Source organism: Telmatherina bonti (assembly GCF_933228915.1).
Source record: "Telmatherina bonti genome assembly, chromosome: 18".
NCBI lineage: Eukaryota > Metazoa > Chordata > Actinopteri > Atheriniformes > Telmatherinidae > Telmatherina > Telmatherina bonti.
In genome coordinates, this window is record NC_136616.1 from 27,018,012 (window position 1) to 27,024,288 (window position 6,277).

Here is a 6,277-nt window from a genome sequence, read left to right on the forward strand (position 1 = left end):
ACAGAATGTGTCACAAACCCAAACACACACACACATGCAGAGGTTATATTTAGAAGGCACTGCCTCAGCAGGACAACAGGAGGCAAAATTAGGCCCTGTAGGGAGGATGGGAGCGTGTCATGGATGATGCTGACGCGATGACTTCAGGATACACAGTTTATTTATGGTCAGAACAGCTCTATAAATGAACATAAACATAAAATCAGAAGGTTATGAAACGTCTTTCTGCCTCAGGATGGATCAACGATGGCTTCAGCCTCAGGGTGTCTGTTCTCTCATAACAATATGCTACTTAAGGTTTATTTAAAGATGGCTGATGGCATTTCTTCTGACAATAGCCATGTGTGTGTAAAATGGACTCGAGTCCAAGATGATGTACATGCAAGATACTAAGCAACGCTGAATGTGCAAGAATGAGGTTTATGTTGAGAAAGAGGGACACGGCACGGCGAGTGTCTTTATGAATGTTTCTTTGTGTAGAGAAGTCAGCTGCCCTCTGAGGCAAACACTGCACTGAATAGTGATCATAGAGGTTTTTCCCAGCTGCCAATGTTTCTGCAAAAGTGAAAGAGTAGAGGTAAGGCAATACAGCACGGATGACTGATGTTTCATGCCAGAATGCGGTATACACTGTAAAATTATAGAATTAAAGCTCCAGATGGTACAATAAACATATTCAGATGGGCTCCTAATACTGTAATCATCGGTATGAATATTATAAGTCAGCTTCAGACGTATTTTATCGCTTCATCTGGAAGCTATTACAGCCCGAGTAGCTGCAGTCCTTAATTATCCACCATAGAGTTGTAAACTGCAACGTTCTGTATGTAGGCGATAGCATCTACGGCTCACCGTTCACACACTCATGTCTGTCTGGTAGTTCACCTATTTCTGCACTGGTCTCAAAAATAGACTCCCAGCACTATCTATGCAAATATTCATGATGTAATGCTGAGAGTGTGTATCAAGGAAGTTATTTAAATTGATGATCACGTGACGCGTCGCTGAGCTCTCCATTAGGATTTCAGCCGGCTTTGTGTGTTGTACAGAGAAGAGTGTGGTGGGAGACTATTAGCCTCTCAAAGTGAACAGGAAGAGATGTGCTTGATTGATGTGGGTAGGGGTGGGACCACAGGGAGCCACACACTGCACCTATGCTCACAGATTGCTCCAGCTGTTTCTTTCATAAATGCACCATATTGTGTATAATAAGAGTCTGGGGAAATTAAATCGATACATCTGAGTTAAAATCCCACTTTTCCTGTCCCACAACAAGGGAAGCCATGGAATTACAGCCTGTCTGGGGGTCCCTAATGAAAATCTGTGTGTGTGTGTGTGTGTGTGTGTGTGTGTGTGTGTGTGTGTGTGTGGCAAGGAGAGATGATAAGGACAAAACGTTCTTCCAGCTTCTGTGTATGCATGTGTTGAAGACATGCAGATGTTATCTGTGTGTCTGAGTGTGTGAGATGGGAACTGTGTGTATTTAAACAGATCAGGGACAATGACAGCTCAGTTCTCATATTCCAAATACAGAGTATGGAGCAACTCTCCCATAGCAGTGAGCCCCAGAAATTCCTGTCATACCAACACACACACACACACACACACAAAAATAAACGGAAAATAAATTGAGGTCCAGACAGAACAGTACAGGAAAGAATGTAATAAAATGTGCCAGAAAGTGTGTTCAGACGTAGGAGACTGTGTCCCTGGTACAGATGGTACTTCTCAGCCTCCGATATGTAGGATTGTATGTGGAGTTGTGTGTGTGTGTGTGTGTGTGTGTGTGCGTACATGTGACATAACATGACTCAGGCCCTGGGTACACCGAGAGGCCGACAGACACGATAATAATCACCTCCACGCATATAGTCACACACACTCCCACCACGAGGAGACAGAGCCGTACAGTCAGACTGGATCAGCACTCCCACGGTGGCAGCCGTGCAGCTGCCTGAGTGGAGCGCTGCAGCCGACAGAGTTTTTCCTCAGAAGCAGCTAATCCTGACGAGCTACTGGGCTAAACAGGCCATTCCTGCTTTGTATACTGGATATCCTAATGTTATACATAGTGACAGTAAAGGGAAAGTTTCCTTTTCAGAAGATTTCCCATCAGATAAATGTCACTCTATTGATAAACATGACAGTTCACTGGTATATTGTGACCAGGAGTCAGACAGAGGAGTTGTACCGCACGGTGTACCGCTGATTTAATGCAACACAACACAGACAGATGAACCAGTAAATGTATTAATAAACCGAAGGCTGCTCACATATACAGAGTAAAGCAGCCTTTAGGAGATTTGAGGTCAGGGGTGGAGAATTTTTATCAAATCTTTTTAAATCAGGAATCTCCAGCTTGGAAATTCTCACTTCCTATTCAGCTTCAACACATGGCGAGTGTGGAAGTTCAGGAAAGTTCACATAAGAAGTGAAATGAAATCAGAACGAACCAGAAACTACTGGAGCTGAAATGAAGAAAAAACATCAGTGTTTTTTTTTTCCTTTTTGTCTTTATCTTTTCCTCGGACAAAGTTTATGTTGTTCAGCTTTGTTTTCTATTTCGACTGGTGTCCACTGCCTTCAGAAGTGTCATCTGACCAGGGCGACCAGTCGGTTATCAGCTGGGAGCTTTCATGCTTCCACACAGCTGGGATTCCCTGCTCAGAAACCATCGGTTTGGCCGGGCACATCCACCAGCATGGCCTCTTCCTGACGACGACAACGCAGCTGATAAACGTCATGTGGAAGTGGTCAGATGACACCTCTGAAGAACGCAGATGCAGGAAGAAACATCTACTTCCTAGAAAAGCAGCAGTAAAATATAAAACGGAGGTGTTTTTGGGGTGCAACAAGTGATACGTTTTTAACTGCTGACCAGCATGGTGATTCGCTTCATATGTTAAAACATTTAGTGTTCGTCCTTCGAACAGCAAAAATGATCATTTTGTCATGTTGAAGGCTTGAGCAGATATATTGCTTCAACGTTAGCAAAGCAGTGAATCAGCGTGCAAATGGCCGACCTTTTTAACTCCTAACACGACTTTGAAGTGCAGAGTAGAAAGTTAGATATTTGACTCAGAGGTCTTTAAAGCACATCCTTCTTTCAACACAAGAAAAGTTCAAAGGAATAAAAGTTGGTTTTGTGTGTGTGAATAAGATTTTGAGGAGGTAGTGATCCACACACACACACACCCATGATTTCACAACCCACCATCGTTCAAGTTAATGAATGTGTGTGTGAGCGGTATATTCTCCTCCTCCTTTCTTTTCTCACATCTCACCCTGTCGCTCTACATGTCTTGCCAACTTTGATATATTTCACTGGGCGGTAAAGATATTTCAAACATTGGAAGTATTTGGTTTCATAATTATCACTAAATCATTAAGGAAAACTGAGGCATGATGGGAATAATAAGAAGTCAACCTTACCTAGTGATCATAGGTTAAGTAGTCCCTTTCTGTCAGTAGGCTGTAGGCCACCATGACACCTCCTACCTCCTGAAATTAAAACAATAAAACACACAGGTCAGTCGAGATGCTTCAACAGACTATTGTTTTTCACCTCTTATTAATGAAAACTTATTCAAATCTAGTATTGTGTGAAAAACTGGACTGCAGTGAGGAAGACAAGCTCATGCGTGTAAATCTCCTGCGAGGTGACGCAGCAGCCATCAGGTGTCAGAAGACCAGCATCTTTTCTTCTTCTCCACCAAAACTCATTATTCTTCCTGTGGCTCCTGTCATTATGCATGCGTGGCGTTTGCCGACTGCGCCGTGGTCATGATGTTGGTATGTCATGCGGTGTGACTTGTGAAACCGCAGTGTGTGTGTGTGTGTGTGCATGCGTGCGTGCGTGTGCGTGCATGTGTGTGTGAGATGCTCAGCGGGGCCTGGACCAGTGCCGTGGCCATCTGTGTGTGTGTGCTCCTCATGTGCAGTGTGTTCAGTGAGTCATAGTGTCGGTGCTGGGCCACATGACCAGGAACAGGTGGTGCGCCGGTGTACCTACCCACCCCTCCCAGCACACACACACACACACACCCCCTGAGAACACACAGCACCTGTGATACGGATGCACATAAATGCGGAAATACTAAAACAGAGAAGCACACATACACTTTTCTGATATTATAACACACACACACACACACACACACACGCATGCATATATAATATAATATAATATAATATAATATAATATAATATATATGCACACTCAAACACATGCACTAAAAATGACCTTTTAATGGTTGCGGTTGACAAGCTGCTGGTTAAATGTCATTGTGCCTCTGATCAGTCATACAACCCGGCCTGTCCTCTGAACTTTCACCTGCAGTTACAGAACGAGTCGCTGTGTTTTAGTCTAAACTTCGACCGTCCTGCTGATCAGAGCTAAATGTAAAAAACAGATAATCTAAGTATCCAACAATAACATGAACCTATCAGCATTTTCTATCATCTCCTCCACTCTGTTATATGCTACCTGCAGCTCTGCAGCATAAAACACGCCTACACATGGCATCCTATATGCTCCCCCTCTGAACACACACATACAAACAATGCAGTGTACACATCAGTTTGCACAGTGTGTGTGTGTGTGTGACAGTTGAGTCAATATGAGGCAGAAGTAGCTGGCTCAGCCTTCACTGATCTTGCAGCCTGCTGGTTAAGGCCCCAAACCTTTGAACCCAAGGTCAAAGTGCACACTCCCTGAAGGGTCACAGCTGTGTATGTGTGTGAGGAAGAATGTGGGTACTTTTTTTTTTTTTTTTTTTTTTTTTTTTTAAAACTGTTGCTCCGTAAAAAAAACAAAACAAAAAACATGGAGGGTAAATTATTAAAATAGCAGAGTAGATTTCATGAGACAGCAGCTGAATGTCACATGGTTTGACATCGTCTTTGATATCAGACGTTTGGGGGGGGGGGGGGGGGGGGGTCTGTGACAAAAACATGGTGGAGTAATGAAGTTTGGCGAGGTGTGTGATAAATTGTTTTGTTTTTATAAAAATTTAGTGCTTTTTTTTTATTGCACACTTGCATTTCCATGAATTGTATTTAGATGTAGAAGTTGTGATCAGAACTGTAAGGCTTAGTGAGAGATAAGGAGATAAAGAAAGTGGTGTTTATCTTTTCTCTGTAAAGGTTAACCAGTGGGAGCATCTCACTTTGACATTAACCAGAGGAGAGAGAGAGAGAGACAGAGAGAGAGAGAGAGGGGAGGAGCGATGAAGCGTTTCCTCGGAGGTGGAGAGCAGAGGAGAGGAGGAGGCAGAAAGGGATTGGTGGAAAGGATGGACTGAAAGGCATTCAGTCAGACAAAAGGCAAATAAGCGAGAGAAGCTTAGTGGAGAGACAACAGGGTGCGAAAGACAAAAGAACAAGAAAATGACATTTTTTAGTTTTCTTAACTGGACTTCAGACCAAAACACTCCAGGAAGAGCAACTTCAACACAGCAGGCTTTTTCTTTTTTTTTTTTCAACTTACTTTTGTATTTATTTTATTTTTGTACTGCTTGTATCTTTACAGTTTAGTAAGAGTGTACAGAGTTCAGTGTCATTTAGTGGTGAAGCTGCAGACTGCAGCAAACAGAACATGTTACCTGCTTACTGAGCCTCATACATACTGCAGGCAGGAACTTTGACGCCATGCCCTGCATCTGGTGGGAGCCAGATATGTGAAAATAGCTTTTTAATCCCTCAATATGATCAATAAATGGAAGGTTTCTTATTATTACACATGATAAGAAGGCAAGTATACACTTGTATACAGGAAACACTTCATGCCACAAGAGTCTCTGATGCACAAGTTGTTCTAAATGATGCACAGATTATCCAGTTCAAGAACCACAAAACTGGGTCAACTAGTGAAATACACTTTCAGAAAACAGTTATCCAGGTCACTACTGAGTAGGTATCTGTCTTTGGGAAATCCATAAAAACAAAAAAAAAAAACAAAAAAAAAAAAAAAAAGAGCCTTTGTCAGAGACAAGCTATCTAGAAGCTCCTCATCCAGGTGTTCCACCCATAAAGCACACTAATGCACGACACTGTACAGATATATCTGTATTCATTGTTCATTCATCATAGATCTCCAGGTCAAACACGCACACATACCAAACACCTGCATTTCTCTGAGCTTCGCTGCTCCTAATAGCTTTGTTAAAGATAAAGCTTTGTTAACACATCAGGCACATTGCTCAACGTGTGTGAGCCTGCATGGCGTGAGGAAAGGAACGGTGCTTGGGATGCTCCAGCCCTGACTAACCTGTGATTC